General features: G+C 38.8%; 2 protein-coding genes across 18 annotated transcripts in view; one reads left to right on the forward strand and one right to left on the reverse strand.

Moving 5' to 3' along the window:
• Positions 1-8,969, reverse strand: part of BBIP1 (BBSome interacting protein 1) — an 18,597-nt gene extending 9,628 nt beyond the window's left edge. For 2 of the 13 annotated variants that reach the window (XM_006043929.3, XM_025273954.2), the window contains exons 1-2: positions 8,326-8,464; positions 7,580-7,677 (exon numbers count right to left, since the gene is read on the reverse strand). The gene's annotated coding sequence lies outside the window, so the exon portion shown is untranslated. Of the gene's footprint in view, positions 1-7,579; positions 7,678-7,769; positions 8,002-8,325; positions 8,465-8,623; positions 8,776-8,910 lie in introns of those variants that run through there. The other 11 variants (XM_025273952.3, XM_044935137.1, XM_025273950.2 and 8 more) reach the window with 11 other exon arrangements.
• SHOC2 (SHOC2 leucine rich repeat scaffold protein) overlaps positions 7,406-23,581 on the forward strand; it is an 87,838-nt gene continuing 71,662 nt past the window's right edge. For 2 of the 5 annotated variants that reach the window (XM_006043927.4, XM_044935135.2), the window contains exon 1: positions 8,345-8,478. The gene's annotated coding sequence lies outside the window, so the exon portion shown is untranslated. Of the gene's footprint in view, positions 7,428-8,344; positions 8,479-9,077; positions 9,192-9,727; positions 9,751-23,581 lie in introns of those variants that run through there. The other 3 variants (XM_044935134.2, XM_006043926.4, XM_025273947.3) reach the window with 3 other exon arrangements.

Consider the following 23,581-nt stretch of genomic DNA (forward strand, 5'->3'; position numbering starts at 1 on the left):
GGAGAATTTTGAGCATTACTTTGTTAGCATGTGAGATGAGTGCAAATGTGCAGTAGTTTGAGCATTCTTTGGCACTGCCTTTCTTTGGGATTGGAATGAAAACTGACCTTTTCCAGTCCTGTGGTCACTGCTGAGTTTTCCAAATTTGCTGGCATATTGAGTGCAGCTGTTTCACAGCATCATCTTTTAGGACTTGAAATAGCTCAGCTGGAATTCCATCACCTCCACCAGCTTTGTTTCTAGTGATGCTTCCTAAGGCCCACTTGACTTCGCATTCCAGGATGTCTGGCTCTAGGTGAGTGATCACACCATCGTGATAATCTGGGTCATGAAGACCTTTTTTGTATAGTTCTTCTGTGTATTCTTGCCACCTCTTCTTCATATCTTCTGCTTCTGTTAGGTCCATACCATTTCTGTCCTTTATTGTGCCCAACTTTGCATGAAACATTCCCTTGGTATCTCTAATTTTCTTGAAGAGATCTCTAGACTTTCCCATTCTATTATTTTCCTCTATTTCTTTGCTTAAAAGAGTATGAATGTTCATTAGGACACTGCGTTCAGGCATATGTCATAGGTCAAATAAATTATGGAAAAACCATACAATGGAGTACTCTGACAGATTTCAAAATGATACAGACTGTCAAGGCATGTTTTTTAGACAAAACATTAAATTGCAAAAGTTAAAATTCTTACACTAACAGAATGCAAACTTTTAATGCTGAGAGAATACAGTGTCACTCAATTTTTGAAGTTTTTGGTCCGGGTAATTAGAAAAGAATCTGTTGCTTCCTTCTCCCCCAGTTTCTTCACTTTGTAATTTTCCCCACAAATAATGATTTTGATGGATAATACATTTCAAATTATGATAAAAGAAGCTAACCTGTTGTAGCCATTTGAGTTAGATGTCTAAAATTAATGCAGAACTCAGAGGGAAACCAAATCTTTGTCATGAAAAATTTTACTAAGTTGTTTTACTAAGTTGAGTGAAAATCGAAAGGCACTTAGGTCTAGGCAGTGGCACCCCAGTCCAGTACTCTTGCCTGGAAAATCCCGTGGACGGAGGAGCCTGGTAGGCTGCAGTCCATGGGGTCGCCAGGAGTCGGACATGACTGAGCGACTTCACTTTCACTTTTCACTTTCATGCACTGGAGAAGGAAATGGCAACCCACTCCAGTCTTCTTGCTTGGAGAATCCCAGGGACGGGGGAGCCTGGTGGGCTGCTGTCTATGGGGTCGCACAGAGTCGGACACGACTGAAGCGACTTAGCAGCAGCAGCAGCAGTAGGTCTAGGCAGGATTAGTTAAGTCAATCATACACATATTGATAGCATAAATTAGTCATAGAACTTAAACAAGTTAAAAATCTCTAGAGTGATTTAGTCTGAGGACCAACCTAGATTTACTATGACAACCAAACTAAATTATGGGAGTAGGACTGGACAAGAGCACTAGAGTGTCCTTTTGAAACTTAAGAATGTATATTTGTGGTCCTCAAATTTTATCCTTGCATAACCCCCAAAGAGATGTTGAAAAACTAGCAGAAAAATTAGGTACTCTCTTACACATTTCCAGATAGACATATAAACTGTTATCGTAAGTTTAAACTTATGATAAGTTGCAAAGGACAAAATTTTTAGCATATTTACCCCTATGTCCATAGTAGCACTATTCACAATAGCCAAGACATGGAAACAATCTAAATGACCATCAACAGATGAATGGATAAAGAAGTTGTGGTATGTGTACGTAACTGACAACTACTCAGTCATAAAAAAGAATGAAATAATGTTATCTGCATCAACATGAACACAACTAGAGATGATCATACTAAGTGAAGTCAGAAAGAGAAAGACAAGTACCATATGATATCACTTATATGTGGAATTTAAAATACAACACAAATGAACTTATTTATGAAACAAACAGACACACACACACAACATACTTGTGCTTGCCAAGGGGGAAGTGGGATGGGGGAAGGACAGACTGGGAGTTTGGGGCTACCAGATGCAAACTATTATATAAAGAATGGATAAACAACAAGGTCCTACTGTGTAGCACAGGGAACTATATTCAGTGTCCTGTGATAAACCAAAATGGTAAAGAATATGAAAAAGAATGTATATACATATATAAGTGAGTCACTTTGCTGTACAGCAGAAATTAACACGGTAAATCAACTATACTTCAATAAAATAAATTTTGAAAAAGATTGGAGTAGGAAAGTATGCTCTATTTGATGACAAGGAAATTATTCCTTTAGAGTGGAAAATAAATGTAAAATTAAGAAGTTTTAGATCCTATGTACCTAGCCTATCCAGATTTTTTTCTTTCAACATACTAATTGTCTATAATGTACCAATCACAGCTAAACGTGGGAGATACAGTAGATAAGAACCTGTTCTTCTCCTTGAGGAATCTGGAGGAGGTGAGATCGGGGAAGAGACATGTAAATAAACAATTACAATTCAATGCAACATACTTTAATAAAAGCATATCTGTTGTGCCTTAAGAAACCCAAACCATGAATAACTTGGCTCTGTACAGATGAAAGTGGTGATCTCTCAGGAATAATTATTACACATGACATTGGAACTAGTTCCAGGATGCATGGGGATTTACTATCCAAAGAAGTGGCTGTGTAGCAAAGGGAGGGTGTTCCAGATAAAGTTAATAATGTGCTCAAAGAAAGAAGCATTTGAAAAAAAAACTTGGAGGAATGGCTAGATTACAATGTAAATACAGTGCACATATCATGGTAGGATCAACCAGGTGGAGGCCAGTTCATGTTCAGCCTTGAATGGCATGCCTTGGAGTTTGAACTTTATAAACAGGAGGGAGCTACTGGATGGCTTTGAGTAGAAATACGACATATGATTTTTTTTTTTTTTTTGGAGACACACATTCTAGACAAAAAGGAAAAACAGAAGAGACACTAGAGGCAAGACGATTAGTAAGGAAGCTATTGTTTAGGTAGGATGATGAGGATATGAACAAAATCAGCAATACTGATCAGTATGAGGAGAAGATACTTGAGGTATTCAAAGATATAAGAAGTTGAGATTCGACGAGGGAGGTGGGAGGGGGATTCAGGATGGGGAACACGTGTACACCCATGGCGGATTCATGTTGATGTATGGCAAAACCAATACAGTATTGTAAAGTAATTAGCCTCCAATTAAAATAAATAAATTTATATTTAAAAAATAAAACTAATTAAAGAAAAAAAAGAAGTTGAGATTCAAGTCTCCTCTGCCATTCCCCAGTACCACTTTGGGTGGTAAGAAAATGATCAAGGATGACTGAGATTTTAAGCTAACATGCCTGAGTAGATGGTGCAGGTATCAATTCAAGTTGAGGACAGATAAGAGGGACAAGCTAGGAGGGAAGGGTAAAGACTATGAATTAGGTTCTGACCCAATGAGTTTGGAAGGTAAAAAAGATGGGAGGCCTAGACAGGTGGCTGCACAGTAGTATAAGCTATGGGAGTGGATATAATGACCTAACAGGGATATGGAAAGATGGTAAATAGTGGTAGGGTGGTGGTAAAAAGAGATAAAGACAGTGTAGCAGTTGAGAGAAGGGTCTGGAGTCAAATTAGTCATTTAAACAAATAATTTAATTTTCTAAACTTCGGTTTTCTAAATACAGTTTATAATAGCACCGACTTTAGATGCCTTATTAAATGACATAATTCACACAAAGCCATTAACCAGCTCTAGCACACAGGAAGAGCTCAGTGTCTGAATGCTTACTGCAGGTTGTTGATGGGGATGGGAGGAACGGTAGGAATAAAAATGAAAAAATTTGTCTTTTGTCTGATGCAAGACTTGTGTGGTTGACTGATAGATAAATTTTCAAACACATATTAGATTTCTGAATGTAAACCAGCATGAGAAAAACGTGAGAGGGAGCCCCCAAATAAGGTGTTTTTCAGCAGATACAAAGTAGTAATGTTCTCTCTCACTCAAGTGATTGACCACGTGCTGGCAGAGTGCTTAACCTGGATTGATAATGTTCAAGTGGCGATGCCAAATAACATTATATGTCATGTAGTTGGAAACTACAGTAGATTCTATTCTGTTTTGCTATCTGGCATCTGCTAGTAGAAAAATGTTGCAACATGTTCAGTTTGGCTAATTAACCCAGACTCATGTGAATAATATGTGCAGAGTCTACCTTCTGGAACGTGCCTAGGCCTAAGAACAGGAACTGCTCTTCATGAGTGAACTTGGATGATGCCATTGCCATTGGTTCTGTTACTCTCCAGTAGCAGACACTACTGTTAAGTTAGTAGAAAATAACATGTCCTACTCATGCAAAATGCCTTTTACTAATAATTTTTGCTTTTTCAAAATCCAGTACTAAAAGTGGTCCTAAAAACATTAGCTATTAACACTTTAAAAAAGGGTTAAGCCTTTTTTAAAAAAAGGTATCTTTTATATTCTCAGCATCAGAGATATGTAGTTACTTCAATAGAATGCAAAGAAAGGGAAATAAAGAATTGTTTGATACTTTACTCAGTGTTTCTGAAAGCCTGACCCTTGGATCACCTTATCAAAATCCCCTGGATGATTATTAACAATACAGATTTTTCTGGAGCCTTCCCCAGATTCACTGAATTAGAATCTCTAATTTTTAAGTTCCCCACATTAAAGTTGGAGAACCATTGTCTTAGATTCATTCATTCAATAAATAAATATTTAATGCCAACAATATATTCAGACTGGACTGCTTTAGAAGTTACCAGTAACAACTATCATACACTGACTACACACCATGTGCTACACAATATGCTGATGCATTTTATGTGTGTTTGACTCACTCTGTTCAACAACCCTGAGGTTTTACACTTCTATGTAATAGATGATAAACAGAATGAGTAAACTGTTCAAAGCCATCAGCTAATGAATATCCCTGTTCTGAAACCCAGGTCTGATTCTAAAATCTGTGGTCTTAATTAGTGTATTATTTAGCTTTACTTGAATCTAGAATACAAAAAAAAGTGATTGATGGAGTGCATTACTTAAATTCCAATGCGAAGACTAAAAATATTCTGTATCAATCTAAGAGTGTCTGCCCTCTCAGAGAATTTTCTTCCTTCTGCTTATCTTTCATGATCAACTGTAGGTCTAGGATAGGAGGAGTACAAAAGCTTGGCTGTCCTGGGAGTTTTCCTCTTGTGATCATGAATTAAATTCTACAGACATCTGTATATCCACTGAACATAGAATGTTCTTCGTGTACTCAGTGCTAAGTATAATCTTGATTTTGCAATTTTTAAAGGCTCTGATGAATGGTACCAACAAGCTATCACAGAAACACCAGGACCAATTAAGACTTGCAGGAGAATTTCAGGGAGAAAAATACTGCCAAAATTGGAATGCAGCCATATGGCCAGTACTTGCCTCAGTATCTGCTTTGATAACATCAAGATTCATCTGTATTTGAATTGCAAGGCCCACACACCTTTCATCAACAGTCTTTGGGGTGCCAGGAGATGAAACTCAAGAAACTATGCTGACATCAGTACACTCTGCTGTAGATGACATTGCATCAACTCCAAGTGAAGGCAAAGTAGCAGCAACAATTTATTAAAAGGTAGACAGTCTATGTTGCCAGTGCAGGTTACTAACACACTCTACATTGCATGGCATCACTGACTCAATGGACATGAGTTTGAGTGAGCTCCAGGAGTTGGTGATGGACAGGGAAGCCTGGTGTGCTGCAGTCCATGGGGTTGCAAACAGTTGTACACAACTGAGCGACTGAACTGAACTGAGATAGTCTATGCTGCCAGTGCATGGTACTAATACAGTCTCCATAGACAAGAGGATTAAATGCTAAACTGTTCTTTGTAGGACATGATAGAAAGTGGTATGCTGAGAACTGGCATGGATTTAATGAGCAGCTCATGGTATGGGTAAGAGTAGCTGCATTGGGGAAGATTTAATCATGATTGGTGGAGAAGGCAATGGCAACCCACTCGTACTCTTGCCTGGAAAATCCCATGGACAGAGGAGCCTGATAGGCTGCAGTCCATGGGGTCACTAGGAGTCGGACACGACTGAGTGACTTCACTTTCACGCATTGGAGAAGGAAATGGCAACCCACTGCAGTATTCTTTCCCGGAGAATCCCAGGGATGGGGGAGCCTGGAGGGGAGCCATCTATGGGGTCGCACAGAGTCAGACACGACTGAAGCGACTTAGCAGCAGCAGCAATCATGATTGGAAAAGGATGAAAACTTTTAGTTTTCTTACTTTGAAGTAGTCTGGCAAAAACCATTAAATTGGATGTAAGCACGCCTCCAGACCAACTTCTGATGTACGGGAAATAAGAAAAAGGAGATGGTCAAAAAGACTCCTGGCCTGAACTTTTCAAAATGACAATGTTACATGTGAAGAAAAAATGGGGTGACTGTTCTAGATTAAGGGTAAATAGTTATAATACTGAAATACAGTACGTAAACCATGACTGGATCTTGAGTTTTGTTTTTTTGCAAGGAGGAGAAGGTATAGAAGACATTTTTGGGTCAAATGGGAAAACATATGTACATACAGACTGGATTCTAAAGACTATAGAATTGTTAACTTCCTTAATTGTGATAATAATATTATGTTTTCCAGGAGAACTTTAGAATTCTTAGGAAATACATGTTGGGAATTTTAGAGATGTCTACTTAACAACAGGCGTCTGCAACCTATTTCCAAATGTCTCAATGACAAAAAGTGTGCGAGAAGAAATGAAATAAATATGGCACAATGTTAACAACTGTTGGATCTAGGTTATAGGTATATGAATGTTTGGTGCATTCTTTAAACTTTTAATGTATGAATATTTCTTTGATAAAATATTGGGGGAAGAAATTGTGTTGAGTAGCAGGAACTATGCTGAAATTCTGATAAACCGAAATTCCCTAAAACTGAAGTTGCTGGCAAGCATACTGGGCATCCAGGAGACACCCGATATTCAATCTTTCAGTATTTATCAAAATAATGTGTAGGGTAAAATAATAGGCTGATAAATCTGATACAAACCATTCTATTGAGGAGTAAACTGGGCTTTCCAGGTGGCACTGGTGGTCAAGAACTCACCTGCTAATGCAGGACATCTGAGTCTGATCCCTAGGTTGGGAAGATCCCCTGGAGGAGGGCATGGCAATCCACTCCAGTATTTTTGCCTGGACAGAAGAGCCTGGCCGGCTGTAGTCCATACAGTCACAAAGAATTGGACACAACTGAAGCAACTTAGCACACATGCAAGGCAGAGAAGCTAAGAACACAAGCAGCTGTTATATAAAACAATGGTTGTCATAAAAGAGGTTCAGAAAAATGCTAGGTAAGTTCAGAGGAAATTACTTCCTGCTGGGGAAAATCTGGACACAAATCTCCAAGGTTACTAGGACATGGATACAGAATCACAAAAGGTTGGTGCTTCAGTGATTAATCTTGTTAGAAACAAGAAAAGTCCATTTTGGCTAGAGAATGAATACTAAGAATATAAAAAGAAATTCAGCAAAGAATGTAGGTGTGCACCCTTGTTGTGGACTAGCGTGGATATAAACAATTTTCAGTTTACCTGAAAGTTCTCCTGATTCTTTTTCCCCGCAGCTTTAGGTATCCAAGCCGGTATTACGAAGATGACTGACAGGTGTTGACTCAAACCTACAGAAGGAACTGTATGAGATAAATGTGAGACACTTGTGGTAAAGAGTCATGTAAAACTAACACGAAACGAATATTCACAAACATTAAATTGTTTAATATACCGTTGACTTGCAGGATTAGGACAGTATACTTTCTTTCAGAATGGCAGTCAGTGCTTACAAACTCTCACCAGAGAAACAAAGGGAGAAAATTCAGAATCTGAAGACGGACAGTGGGGAAATAAGACTTAGAGGTGTTGCCGCGGTGGTGGGTAACCATCTTTTTCCTTTGTAGCTGGGAACGTAAAACGATTTCCTCAAGTTCCAGAATTCTCCATTCTCAAAGGTCAGGGGGTGAAAGTACTTAACAGAATTTGCGGGGGCGTGGTCAGGAGCTTCACTTTGCTAGAGTTAGGGGCTCCGCCCGGCGGCCCGCACCCAGGCCCCTCCCGTCTCGACTTGCTGCAGCTAGGCGAGGGGAGCCGGTTGAGCGGCCTCGCCCCACAGGGAGCCTCAAAGGGGCGGAGGGAGGGAGGGCTGCCGCCTGGCCAGCCCGGAAAGAAAACCTTCTTCCAGCGGAAGCTACTCTGAGCCTTGCTCTCCTCCGGGAGTCTCGGTCTCCCAAGGCCCTGGGGCCCGCTCGGATCTGACCCACGGTTCGGAACCACGGGACACTCACCTCGCTTCTCGACTCCTGTCAGAATGGGTACTCCCTGGGGCAAGGGGGGCGCAAGCTATTCCCATCCTTCTGCCATGACCCCATTCAGAAGTGTCAAATGCAACTTTCGGGCAGAACAGGGATTTTCGGAGCTCTAAACTCCTGTCCACCTAGGTAAGTGACCAGACGTCCCAGCAAAATAAGGGACGGGAAACCTGCTCTCTCTAATCCCGCAAACGGGAAGGTAGTCCGGAATAGGAATTAACTTGTTTTACATGGGATGTCTGGTCACCTTTGGTCCTTTTTTGGGCCTACTTACAGATGCTTCTCTTCCCAGACTGCTCAACTGTTGCCCAGGGCAACTGTGAGTCTGGGCGAAGGGAAAACTACGTCACACAGGAGACGGGAGGCCAGGAAACTCCCGTTGCCATTATCAGTTATGGCTGCCTTAGCGTCAACAGTAACTTCCGCTTGAGAGTTGTCACTCTACCCTGCTGGAGGCTCTCTCTGTGGCCCAGCTAGCCAGCGGCGCCCAGTGGGCGGGAGAGAGGGCGTCCAGGAGCAGAGGAAAGGAAAAGGGCGCAGAGAGGGAAGCTGGCGCAATACCTCACTCTGATTGGGTAGCGTCGCTGGCGACAGTACGTCTGTCTGATTGGGCAGCGTTGGCGGCTCCGGCCCCGCCTGTTTCTCTTCCCCGGCGATTGACGGGCCTGCACTCGAGAGGCGGGGCGGGGAGGTAGAAGCGAGAGAGTGTGGAGGGGCGGGCGGGGCGGGGCGGGGCGAGTGGGGGAGGGGCGGGCGGGGGGCGGCGGTTGGGCAGCGTCGCTTCCAAGGAGGAGGAGGAAGGAGGGCGAGCGAGGAGGATGGCGAAGTCCGGGCTCCTGACGGTAACCAGGGGCCGCCGAGGCGGGAGGGTGCCTGTTGGCCGGTTCTTCTTGCCTTCCTTCCTGTCCGTCGGGCGGTCGGTCGGTAGGGGGAGGCCCCGCGCGTCCTGACAGGCGCGAGCCGGCGGGGCCGGGGCGAGGCCCGAGGTGCCGGGGCCCTAGGAGGCGCCGCCGCCGCCGTTTTTCTGGGTGCTGTCGCCGGGAGGCCCGGGCCCTGGGAGCTGACTCTCCTGTGGGGCCCGCAGCCGAGCACCGAGAGCGAGCCGGCCGGCTGACAGTGTCCGGGGGCCGGGCCTGCGGTGGCGGCGGGCGGGCGGCCGGCCGGGACAGCGCCCGGACGAGGACTAACCGGCGCAAGGGCCGGGGCCGGGGGCGCCCGGAGGATAGTCTCGCTCCACTAGGCTCTTGGGGTCACCGGGCCCAGGCTGCGGGGCGCCCCGTGGGTGTGCGAATCGTTGGCGGGGGCCTTGGCGCAGCGGTAGTGATACGGGGTGGAGTCTTTCCTCGCCCCTTCCCCAAAGCCCACCGCGCTCACCGTCTCCTCTCGGTTCCGTGAAGAGTGGTGAGTCGGCTTTGGGTGTGTTGCTTGGTGAAGCGAGTTGTAGGCATCCAAGAGTGCTCTGTTGGACATGCCTAATGGCAACCTTTTTCCGCGGAGGCTTTTTAGGGGTAGAGGAAAAGTACTCTTCTCCCCGCCTTCCCCCCCCCCCCCCACCCCCCCAATGCTAGAGGCTTCGGGACAAAACGATTTTCCCCCAGCCCCTCAGTATCCATTGTTTTGTACCACCTCCCTCCCCTCCTTTCCTAGGTAGAAGAAGAATGACTCCAAGCCATTAATTGCCTTCCTTTTTTTTCCCTCAAAAATCAGCAGAGGGTTTGTGTAATTGTGTTAGTGTGGATCTACAAACAGGTGAAATGAATACCGTTTCAATAGTTGAAAAGAAGATGCTTTTGTGTGTGTGTGTGTCTGTGCGTGTGTTTTAAGCTTTCAGCCCTTTCAGTTGGTGATTTGATTTTCTTTTTTGTTGCTTTGTATCATAATGGGGGTGATGAGAATAAAAGAGGAAGCAATATTTTGCAATCTACCCAAAAAATGTTTTCTAAGTCTCTAGGGATGCTGAAGCAAAATTGGGTTGCAGATGTGGACTGTATAGTATTTGCTTCCCTCACGATAAGTACCACCAGTCTATATCTAAGCTTACACCTGTGCAGTATTATACACTTCTTCGTGAATGTCAGCACTTTCTCCTTGCTCAGTACTCAGGAGTAATGGATAGTTGTATCTAAAACTATTTTTTGTTAGGTTTTCAGAATCTTAGAGTACACTTGTGTCACCATTTTTTACATCATCAACCCTTTAAGAAAGATTGTCTTAAAGACCTCAGTTTATTAGTTGCTAATCTCTACCCTCACCTTTACATGTTATAGCCCTTGTAACTGTCTCTTACTATGTATTTGAGATTTAGCTATTGAGTACAATTTGTGACATTCAGCAAACTTAAAGTTCATAGTTTGAATTTAAGTGTTTGTTTTCTGTGTGACAGTGACAAGAATTATTAGGAATAATTATGTAAATGACCATTCCCTACCTACATAAGGATCTTAGACTGAACATGATAATCTTTTAAATACTAATTTGCACCTCAGGCACACTGTAAAAGTTTTAATTATGCATATGCATTTTAAAGTAGACCACAGAGAAATAAAGGCTTTGTCTAATGGTTTAAATGTAACATAAAGCTGACATATAAAACTATATTCTTGAAATGCCAGTTTGGAAATAACGGACATGGCCTATCTCTAAGGTTACTACGTTTTCCCGGCGTTTGTTCAGTTTTTGAAAAACACATTGATCTCAGGTTGGCATTTGTTTTCTGATTTCTGATTGTTAATACAATTTTTCAGCTGTTTTTAAGATTTTTCTCTTTTATTTGTTATGAATGGTAATGGATTAAAGAGTGATGTTAAGAAATACATTAATAACTTGCAGCTGGTTTTTTTTTTTTTTTTTTTTTGAGTTTTTAAGCTACCATATTCAGAAAGTTGATCAGAACTGTTTTGATAATGGTAACAAGACACAGCAACTTGTGAACTAGAAACCAGTCAGAAATTTGAAACATTTCACTTTTCAAACGGAACACTAAAATCATAAATTCTTTTGTTATGCTGGCTGGAATTATACTTTTTGAATTTTTTTTTGTTTCTTCAGTGACTTGGGAGAGGGCTTCTCCCATATTCAAGAGAGATAATAAACTGGAATTCTAGGTGGAATGCTCCCAAAGATGGCTTCTGAATAACTGCTGGTATATTTTTTTTTTGCCTTGCTTTACCTGTATGGATTTTGAGGGCAAGCGTGAAAATTGAAATTCCTTGTTATCCAGGCAGTTAAATTGCAGTCATATTTGTTTTAAAAATATTCTGGATTATCAATATTTGTTGTGTAATTTAATATTTCTGTAAGACTTGTATTCTTTAAACAGTTTAAATACTTTTTAGATTTTAAATATCATATGAGAAAAGAATACCAGAATCTGTTGTGTTTTTTTTTTTTTTTAACTGAAAAATATACACTAACCTGGGCATGCAGATATAAGAATGAATTTCTTTGGAGGTTGAAGATTAAATGAAAGACTATATCTTCATAGGATTCAGTTCACTGTATCGTTTATGTATTTTTCATGAATGAAAAAGCATAGAATATATGCTTATAGTAATTAAAAAAATCACAAGACCAAAACACTCTCAAAACAATAAAAAACAACAGAAAAACAAGCTGACTCCTGTCCTTCGGTGAATTCTGAGGTTCTGTAACTTGGGCTTAGTGAAGGTGTTCTTGAACTGGATTATAAGATACCAATTAGGAGAGGAAACTTAGATATAAAACTTTGATATTTCCTAATAAGATCCGTGGGGAATTAGTAAATACTTTGTTATAGATGAATTAGAAATGGGCTGTAATTTAGCAGCAGAATAATAAAGTACTTCTATGTGATACTTGAAAAAGGAGTACTGCAAATAAATTTGTTGCTATTTTTGCTTATTATTTGACTTATATTTCCTGCATTACATATTTCACATTAAGCATTAGGCATATTATAATTTAAGGCTAAATCTTTTACTGACTAAAGAATATATAGGTCAGGTTTACTATTCCTGTCTTCTGACTTTTACGTTGTATCAAGGCTATGTACTATATATCTTTCTGGAAATATTTTTTTCTGTTAACACAGTAGTTAAATTTTGTATTTTACTATCAACTCTGACTTTTAAAATATTAAAAATTTCTGTCACAAGTTGACCTATAGTGTGCTTCAAGTATTGGAGTGCTCTGAAATGTAATTGTCAACCAGCGCAGGTAGAAAAGAACATGCGTAAGTCTAAGAAACTAATTTATGTTCTAAAATATGTAGTTGCATTATTTTAACATAATGTTTCTTCTGTCTTTGGCATTTTCTCCTGGTTCCCAGTTTTGTAGCACATCATCTTTAACTCAGCAAATCAAAGTTCTAGTGTATGAAAAGCATATTCTAATTGCAGAGGGCTCTTCAGCTTTTGAGATGTTGCTAACATATGTGCTCTTTGAGAAAGTATGATGTTCCCATTATCAAGATTTAAAGAACTAATTAGATTATTTCACACTATGTATCTCATTCCAACTTTTGTAAATGTCATAACTGGTCACAGAAAGTAGTTCATGCTAGAAAAGGTTAAAGTTTCTTTTATTGGAAATAATGAACATATTGCTTGAAGCTAAAACATTATAGGTGACCTTAAAAGAGGGTATGATTTGTCCCTATGTGAAAGACTACTATGAAATATTTTGGAATGTCTATCTTTTAATGTTCATAGCACTGTGAACACACAATTTAAGCATCTTATTTGCCCTCAAATACTTTATAAATCTTGCAAGTTTAGTTAAGTAATTTGACTGTTGACAGATAAATATTTTTTCTTTCAGTTTTTCTAATGCCTTGTAGGTAGAAATGATGTGTTCTGACATGGGTGATGTCTAGAATTTGGAGTTAATTTCATCAGTAAAATTTGGGCTTTCTCTGTTTCCGGTTTTGTGTTGTACAACACTGCCTTCAGGACTTTTACCATTTTGCAGATAGTTTTTGAGTTAACCTTTAAGTTTTGTTATGTAAGTGTTTCTCACTAGTTTCATACTCAATCATGTCACAGACCTTCTCCTGAGTGCTGTGTGTTTCACGGTCTGTAAAGGCACAGAGATAAATATACTGTTTCCTGCATTTAGTAAGTTCATGGTTTGTTGCATGAAGGGGACAAACAGTAGTTAATTGTTTTGCAGTGTGACAAGTGCTTTGGTAGCAGTATACACTGAAGAACTCAGATGAATTAATTCAGACTGCATGTATAATCATCAGTGCTTACTGAAGGATACAACCTGAACTAACTCTTGAGGAATAAGTTGGATGGAGGGTAGAAAAAGCATAGAAGTTAGAGATGTTAAGGTCCATTTGGAGAATTGCAGGGAATAACAATTTGGAGTCCGTCTATGACCTAATGTTAATATTTTAAGTGATACAGTAGGCTTTCATTAAAGTTATTATCTTTAGAGATTGTATGCCTTTTGTGCCTCATTTAATTTGGGGCTTGAACTATGGATCTGCACTAATGTTAGGAATCTGCTTCAAATTATTATTTAAAATTTTTAACTAAGTATATTTTCATAGTTAAATAGAAGAAGAACATATCAGCCTAACGTGAAATAATTCTGAAGCATGGAACTTGGATAGTAATAAAATGTTTCAAAATCGTATTTAAATATATATTTTTCATATCATACTTAAATATATTTTTCTCAGCTTTTATGTATCACGTTAAGAGTAACATTTATGAATTTCCTTCCTTAGAACTCATGGTGAGTTATTTTGCAGATATTTAAAATGCACTCTTCTGAGAACATTAAAAATAGCCTCTTTCCATACTTACTTCAGAGTGCCCCTCTTTGCTTAAAAGTCAGACTGTATGATCAGTAGTTATATTCTGGTAGCCTGCTAGAAGTCTTTGTATGCCTTTGAAAGTTTTTTAAGATTTAAAAGTTCTCTGAACTTGATTATTAAAAAGTAATTTTTCATGCAGTGTGATTTAATACTTTTTGAAGATGAAATGAAGGCTCTTCGGCTCTCCCAGCGTGCCATAGTTTCCCATTTTAAAACATTCTCATACTTGGCTTTTTTTCAATCCTTCCTGTTGGGGCTTCCTTGATAGCTCAGCTGGTAAAGAATCCGCCTTCAATATGGGAGACCCTGGTTCTGTTCCTGGGTCAGGAAGATCCCCTGGAGAAGGGATAGGCTACACACTTCAGTATTGTTGGTTGAGCTTCCCTGGTGGCTCAGACAGTAAAGAATCTGCCTGCAGTGTGGGAGGCCTGGATTTGATCTCTCAGTTGGAAAGATCCTCTGGAGGAGGGCATGGCAACCCACTCCAGAATTCTTACCTAGAGAATCCCCATGGACAAAAGAGAATGGCGGATCACAAAAGAGTTGGACACGACTGAGCAACTAAGCACAGCAGTCCTTCCTGTTATTTTCATTATAGAAATCTGAGAAATTCCTTTTTAAATGTTTCACATTTTAGCAATTCCCATATAAATGTTATAACGTCTCACTTATCTCAAGGTTATCTTTTAAGAAACTAAAACTTTCTGGTGTCATGTCCTTGGATACAGCCCCATGCTCGCTTCACCTGCCTAACCTCCTAATTGCTGGTCAGGCCCCAATATCACATCCTTGGGGAAGCCTTTGATCTCGAGTTAGATTCTCCTGTTTTAAGGTCTCCCACCTGTTATTTCCTTTTTATAATACTCATCATTTTTGTAATGATGTGTTTAATGTCTTTGTCTTTTTTGCATTACTGTAAGCTTCATGATGAGCATCAAGTATTTCTGTCCTCTTTACTACCATTTCTCCAGTACACAATGTCTTAACCTTGTAAGGCTTATAATAGAAAATTTGTCTAGGGCCGCCAAACAAACAGGCCAAAAAGGACAAAGATATCATAGTGCTTTTGCTCTTAAACACATTTTCTGCTCTTAGAACCCCCTAGGCCTTAATTGAGGGATCTTTAAAATTTTATGCTGCTGCTGCTAAGTCGCTTCAGTTGTATCCGACTTTGTGCGACCCCGTAGACGGCAGCCCACCAGGCTCCTCCGTCCCTGGGATTCTCCAGGCAAGAACACTGGAGTGGGTTGCCATTTCCTTCTCCAACGCATGAAAGTGAAAAAATAAAGTGAAGTCTCTCAGTCGTGTCCAACTCCTAGCAACCCCATGGACTGCAGCCCACCAGGCCCCTCCATCCATGGGATTTTCCAGGCAAGAGTACTGGAGTGGGTTGCCATTGCCTTCTCCGTTAAAATTTCATAATGCACAGTTATTTTAAAGTTTGGTAGCCAAATGTAGAAAGGATAGGGTACTCCTAGAGGCCTTATGAAAGTTGAAAATAAGAGCAAGGGTAAAGTACTTAAAAAGCAGACATAAGACATTAAAAAATAAATTAATGTGATAAATACTTAAAATCTTTTAAGATGCCATCTGTTTTATATGTAGAATAGTATAGCAAAAATGATGTAAGATCATGACAAAGATATTAATTGCTGTTGGTAAATTTTGATAATGACACAGGAACAGGTATTATATTTCAGAAAGGTTTCCATCTAAAATGATAACAAGTTTTAATGTTCAGTTCAGTCGCTCAGTCGTGTCCGACTCTTTGCGACCCCATGAATTGCAGCACGCCAGGCCTCCCTGTCTATCACCAACTCCCAGAGTTCACTCAGACTCACGTCCATCGAGTCAGTGATGCCATCCAGCCATCTCATCCTCTGTTGTCCCCTTCTCCTCCTGTCCCCAATCCCTCCCAGCATCAGAGTCTTTTCCAGTGTGTCAACTCTTCGCATGAGGTGGCCAAAGTACTGGAGTTTCAGCTTGAGCATCATTCCTTCCAAAGAAATCCCAGGGCTGATCTCCTTCAGAATGGACTGGTTGGATCTCCTTGCAGTTTTAATGTTAGCCTTTTGTTATTGGGAAGATTTGCTTAATGAGATGAAACATAGTAGGTATTATAAGTATTTATTAATTAAAATTAAGTTGAAGAAAATGATTGAAAGTCCTGATTTAGTGCAGTATATTATTACTGCCTTAAAAGCTTTTGGATTTTATACCTACCATGTGTTTCTTTTGTGTACTGAGGTACGAAATATGTAAAACTGAGTAACAACATGTTTATCAGTTTTGAATGAAAACATACCTGTTGCAGTGATATGACAAAATGACATAAAGCAACTTTTAAACTGTTAAAGAGAGTAGTGGTTTAGTTGCTAAGTCATGTCCGACTTTTGTGATCCCATGGACTGCAGCCTGCCAGGCTCCTCTGTCCATGGAATTCTCCAGGTGAGAATACTGGAGTGGGTTGCCATTTCCTTCTCCAGAGGATCTTTCCTACCCAGGAATTGAACTTGGGTCTCCTGCATTGCAGGCAGATTCTTTACCAACCGAGCTATGAGGGAAGTCCTTAAAGAGTAAGATTTATTGTTTATTTTTGGTAACCTAGACTGGAAAAATTAGATTGGAGGTTATAATACTTAGAAGTCTGTAGAATGTTGCAGCTTGGATGACCTGAAATACATTATTTTTAATTCAACTTTGTTTTCTTTATGTCTTCTGGGATAAAGAATTTGATATTTCACTTAAAGGGCTTTAGTTCTGGTTCACATAAATTTGTTTTGTCTTAGTTTTGTAATCAGTTGTGTTTTCTGACTATATAAGGATAGGTAAAAGAGCTAGTTATTTCTTATTTTGTTGCTAAAACAAATATTGGTTTATCTACCATGTGTTAATTACAGTTTTAAAGTCATAGAAATGGGATACTTATATACCAGGCAGCTTAAAATAGTAAGGTTTTATGATTTAATTTTGAAAACATTTATTTCTGTACTTTGGAAGTAGGGATTTGAAATTCTTAATACTAGAAATATGGCCTAGTTTCAGAACACCCACTAAGCAACTGTGGAAACTCAGCATGCTCAATGGCTTATAGTGCTGCAGTATTCTTTAATTTATCCCACCTCCTGTTATATAATAGCTTATAGTAGTACACACAGAACATGCGTATTTAGGACAGGAACAAAGTGTATTGAAGGTCCAGAACGTGAGTCTGTGTTGGGCTTTGGATTGGGCAGGAAAGACCTAAAGATGATCAAATATAATGATGGTCAATGGGTGAGTGAGTGACATAAATCAGTTAATGTTTTAGGTTGCAAATAAGGCATGAAAAGCAAAAATTGTTTTGGGACTTGAGAACAATGATTCTTTAAAATGGAGTCACAGTTTTTGAAACAAACACTTAATTCTATTAGAATTTATTAATATTTTTATTTAAAAAGTTTGACCACTCTTGTGAAATTGTCATGATGTGTGTGTACAGGACTAAGTATTTCAATGTAAATAATTTTATACATTTCCCCCAGAATGTTGTGCAACCCTGAAGTTGCAGCATTGTATCAGACTGTGAGAAACAGATACTGAAACTGATTAGAAACTGTAAAGTATGAAACTAGTTTATATCCATTGTTTAGGATAGTATACTGTCAAGGCATTTTATAAAACATACTTTTTACCAGCTTATTCTTTTAATTAAAAAAGGTACTGAGTGGATCTATGCTAATTATTATTATCAGACAAATGGATTTTAGAGTTAAATGTTTCAGTTTAAAGATTTTGTGATATGAAAAAGGAAGGACTTAATAAATTTGCCTTTAAAGTCAGCTATGTAATTTTTATAGAGTTAGCTCTGTGAGTAATGCTTTAACGCATAACTAATTATCTACATGCAAAAATAAACTTATGTGGCCTTTTTTCATTTGGAGCTCACTATACCTGATATTTACACACACACACACACACACACACACATATTATGCTAATTGATACTTTTATAATGACCCTGTAGTAAGATCTTGAAGATTTTTGTTTTATCAAAGAAAGTTAAAATTAAGTTTCATATAATTGAAGTTGTAACCTATCCCTTCTCCAGGGGATCTTCCCAATCCAAGATTTAAACCAGGGTCTCCTGCATTGCAGGCAGATTCTTTACCAGCTGAGCCATCAGGGAAGCCCATTATGTTCAAATTCTTTGAAAATGAATAATCCTCAAAGGTAGATCATGTGTAAAAATAAAAATAATTTCTTAATTGACACATCTTTTTTTTGACCATACCGTTACCCAGCTTTTATAATTAACAATTTGATAATATTTGAGTTGCTTCTGAGAGTAATTAAGTATGGCCAAATAATGCTTTTTCTTTTTTTCTGGCATAATTTAAATAATAAATCAATTGCTACCTGCAAATTACTAAATGATTTACATTTTTATGATGTAAGAATTTTTTACATTAAAGCTTCTGTAAACTATGTGGGATTCATTTTGCAATTATAGTCACATAGTAGTAGATAGTACATCTAACCAGTTGGGAACTGGTTAGATTTAATATGTTAAATTGCAAAAAAAATTTTTTTTAAATATATATTCAAATCTATAAGCATGGGCTGCCTTTCCATATTTAGAGTAGGTTCTGATGGGAGAGAATCTTTATTAACCGTAAGTTAAATTGGGCTTGACTGTTCCATGTTTTTTTTTTTTTGATCTTGTATGAGGAAGACTTTTGCTTTGGGGCATTTTTTAAAATGTAATACAGAGATAATGAGATTATCCTGTTTTAACAGCTGTTAGGATGAATAGATAAATAACTGAGCATACTGGTCTTCATCTAAATAGTCTAAAAAGTGAACTATATGAATATGAGAAAAACTTTGTTTTATAAAAAAGGCAACTTATTAAATACTGACTCTTAAATGTAATATACCTGCCTTGACACCACACTCCTCTAATCTTGCTGTGTGGTAAATTTATTTTTGTTTATATTTTTTTCTGACAGTTTCTGATAGTTTATAGAATGAATAATGGACAGACTTTATGATCAAATAAGATCTAGTGAAGGAATGTGTGGGTTTATACACACAAAAAGCAATTAAATGAGATTAATTTTTAGCTTAAAAGTACTGAAAATCAAATTCTAAGTTGAAAATACTTTTAAAATACTGTAGTCACCTTAGTGCATATAACCTAAGATAGGAATTACATTTTATCTCGTTTGCTTTACACTGATAATTAGGTAACCAACTTTTTGATTTATTGCCAATTAGCCCATGTTAAAGAGTTAAGTGTTCTTTGAGAATACTTAGGTTCTGTTTGACATGTTTTGAGTTCCTGGGAAAGAAAGGCTGTTAAAGCAAATATTCACAAATCTTTTTCTTTAGACTTTGTGGCCTAAGAACTTTTCAGATTAAGTTTGATCAAGATATGACATTTATGATTATATCTTAGTTATCTTGAGACATTTAAATTCCCCCTATCCCACCTCTTCCTTTTATTTTGCTGGAGAATCTTACAATTTATGTATATAGTGAAGTGTTGAACAAGAGAGCTGTAATCTCAATTATGGCTTGACTTTTAGGTTGAGTAAACACATTTTCAGTTCTTTGCTCAAAACTTTTGTTTGCTCAGAATCAAAATTACATAATAAATCTTGTGCTTTCCCATAAGAAGGAATACCAAATTTCTTGAAAAACTCTCATGTATTTGTTACCGTATAATATTTAGTTTCCGTGCATGTTAGTCCAAACTATTTCAGTCCAAACTATTTCATCTTGCCTCTTTAGAAAAGGGGGGGAAATGAGTTTAGAGATGCTATGAGTTGTGCACTCTTGCCTTGATTCTAATTAACATGGACTAATATAGAACAATTTATTTATTTACAGCTATTTCTTTAGCCTGCATGAAAATTAACTCTCGCATCATGTTCATTCATGCTGCTTAGAGCAGTGTTTTTCCATTTCTCTCTGAACAGTAATGTTCCCTTGAACATGTTAATTTTGGGTACTTTCTCAATCTTTGGTCTTCCAGTTTTGAAGATTCCTTTTTTAACTTGAATTACAAAAATACATAGAATTATGTGATTTGGAGGGGAGAGCAGTTTATTTCTTTCAACTAGTAAAAGAATATAAGGAGCATTTCAGATCTTTATAAACAAAGGAAAATAGTTGAAATCTTGCCATTTTAGTTATTCATTAAAAAATCTGAGTGATTTAATTTTGAGTATAGGGAAGTATGCAATGAGACAAGATTTTTGTCTTTGCTTATTGTTCAACTGGTTTCAGCAAGTGTTTACTACATGCTTATTGTGTGCTTAATAAAAAGTTCATAGTATCTTTGAAGCTGTAAAGTACTTTAGAGGAAAACTGTAGGAAGGCTGCTATTTAGTAGGGTAGATAAAGCCCAAGTTAACAAATACTCAACAATTCTTTCAATAAATTAAACTGTTAGGTATTATTTTATAACTATTAGAATAAAACTGTGAAAAAGACAGTAAGCTCCCTGTTTTCCCACTGCTTTAAATGAGGGAGTGAAATAGCTAATCTGACAAGTATGATACAGTGTGAAAAATACTCTGATAGGGGAAGTTTTAAGTGGGAGCACAGAGAGGGGAGACAGTATTCAGAAATGCTTTTGAGTAGTCAGGAAGGACTTCCCTGATCTTTAAACTGAGATCTGAAGGGTGCATGGAGCTCAGTGAAGAACTGTAAACCTGTTTCTATTGTTGTTCAGTTGCTCAGTCATGTCTGTCTCTTTGCAGCCCCATGGATTGTATAGCACGTCAGGCTTCCCTGTCCTTTGCTGTCTCCCTGAGTTTGCTCAACCTCATGTTTGTTGAGTCGATGATGCCATCCAACCATCTCATCCTCTGTCACCCCCTTCTCCTGCCCTCAGTCTTACCCAGCATCAGGGTCTTTTTCAGTGAGGCAGCTCTTCGCATCAGGTGGCTAAAGAATTGGAGCTTCAGTATCAATCCTTGCAGTGCATATTCAGGACTGATTTCCTTTAGGATAGACTGATTTGGTCTCCTTGCTGTCCAAGGGACTCTTCAAGAGTCTTCTCCAACATCACAGTTTGAAAGCCTCAATTCTTCATTGCTCAGCGTTCTTTATGGTCCAGCTCTCACATCTGTACATGACTGCTGGAGAAACCATAGCTTTGACTAGAAGGACTTTTGTCAGCAAAGTGATAAATATAAATATACTGATAAATATAAATACTTAAAATATTTTATACTTTATAAATGTACGGTCTAGGTTTATCATAATTTTTCTTCCAAAGGGCAAGTATCTTTTAGTTTCATGGCTGCTGTCACCATCCACAGTGATTTTGGAGCCCAAGAAAATAAAGTCTGTCTCTGTTTCCATTGTTTCCCCATCTATTTGCCATGAACTGATGGCACCAGATGCCATGATCTTAGTTTTTTGAATGTTGAGTTGTAAGCCAGCTTTTTCACTCTCCTCTTTTGCTTTCATCAAGAGGCTCTTTAGTTCTTCTTTGCTTTGTGCCATAAGGGTGGTGTCATTTGCATATCTGAGGTTATTGATATTTCTCCCGGCAATCTTGATTCCAGCTTGCACTTCCTCCAGCCCAGCATTTCCCATGATGTACTCTGCATATAAGTTAAATAAGCAGGGTGACAATATACAGCCTTGACATACTCCTCTCCCAATTTTGAACTAGTCGTTTTTCCATGTCTAATTCTGACTGTTGCTTTTTGACCTGCATACAGGTTTTGCAAGAGGCAGGTCAGGTGGTCTGGTATTCCCATCTCTTTCAGAATTTTCCACAATTTGTTGTGATCCACACAGGCTTTAGCATAGTCCATGGAACAGAAGTAGGTGTTTTTCTGGAATTCTCTTCCTTTTTTAATGATCAAACAGATGTTGGCAGTGTGATCTCTGGTTCCTCTGCCTTTTCTAAATCCAGCTTGTACATCTGCAAAATTCTCTGTTCATGTACTGTTGAAGCTTAGCTTGAAGAATTTTGAGCATGACCTTGCTAGCATGTGAAATGAGTGCAATTGTGAGGTAGTTTGAACATTCGTTGGCATTGCAGTGACCTTTTCCAGTCCTGTGACCACTGGTGAGTTTTCCAAATTTGCTGGCATATTGAGCGCAGCACTTTAACAGCATTGTTTTGTAGGATTTGAAATAGCTCAGCTGGAATTCCATCATCTCCACTAGCGTTGTTCATAGTAATGCTTCCTAAGGCCTGCTCCAGGATGTCTGGCTCTAGATGAGTGACCATACCATGATGATTATCCGGGTCATTAAGGTCTTTTTTGTACAGTTCTGCCACCTCTTCGTAATATCTTCTATTAGGTCCATACCATTTCTATCCTTTATTGTGCCCATCTTTGCATGAAATGTTCCCTTGGTATCTCTGATTTTCTTGATGAGATCTCTAGACTTTCCCATTCTATTGTTTTCCTCTATTTCTTTGCATGGTTCACTTAAGAAAGCTTTCTTATCTCTCCTTGCTATTCTTTGGTACTTTGCATTCAGATGGGTATATCTTTCCTCTTCACTTGGCTTTCGCTTCTCTTCCTTTCTCAGCTATTTGTAAGGCCTCCTCAGACAGCCATTTTGCTTTTTGGCATTTCTTCTTCTTGGGGATGGTTTGATCACTGCCTCCTGTAGAGTGTCACAAACTTCCGTCCATAGTTCTTCAGGCACTCTATCAAATCTAATCCCTTGAATCTATTTGTCACTTCCACTGTATAATCATAAGGGATTTGATTTACGTCATACCTGAATGGCCTCGTGGTTTTCCTTACTTTCTTCAATTTAAGCCTGTTTTTTGCAAGGAGTTCATGATCTGAGCCACAGTCAGCTCCTGGTCTTTTTTTGTGCTGACTGTTTGGAGCTTTTCCATCTTCAGCAGCAAAGAATATAATCCATCTGATTTTGGTATTGACCATCTGGTGATGTCCATGTGTAGAGTTGTCTATTGTGTTGTTGGAAGAGCGTGTTTGCTATGACCAGTGTGTTCTCTTGGCAAAAGTCTGTTAGCTATTGCCCTGCTCAATTTTGTACTCCAAAGCCAAACTTGCCTGTTACTCCAGGTATCTCTTGACTTCCTACTTTTGCATTCTAGTCCCCATGATGAAAAGGACACTTTTTTTTGTTTTAGTTCTAGAAGGTCTTGTAGGTCTTCATAGAACTGTTCCAATTCATCTTTGGCATAGTGGTTGGGGCATAGACTTGTATTTCTATAATATTGAATGGTTTGCCTTGGAAACGAACTGAGATCATTTTATGCTGCTTTCTGATCAAATGAAATAGCTCATGTAAAGTCTTAGGGACAAGAGCTAGCAGAACTTGGGGGATTGGAAAGAAGTGTATGTGACCAGAGGATAAGGTGGGGAATGTTGGAGTTGTAGCTGAAGTCAGGGGCCAGATCATGAAAGACTTGAGAATTATTGCTAAGAATTTTGG

This window comes from Bubalus bubalis, chromosome 23 (genome assembly GCF_019923935.1).
Source record: "Bubalus bubalis isolate 160015118507 breed Murrah chromosome 23, NDDB_SH_1, whole genome shotgun sequence".
Classification (NCBI taxonomy): Eukaryota; Metazoa; Chordata; class Mammalia; order Artiodactyla; family Bovidae; genus Bubalus; species Bubalus bubalis.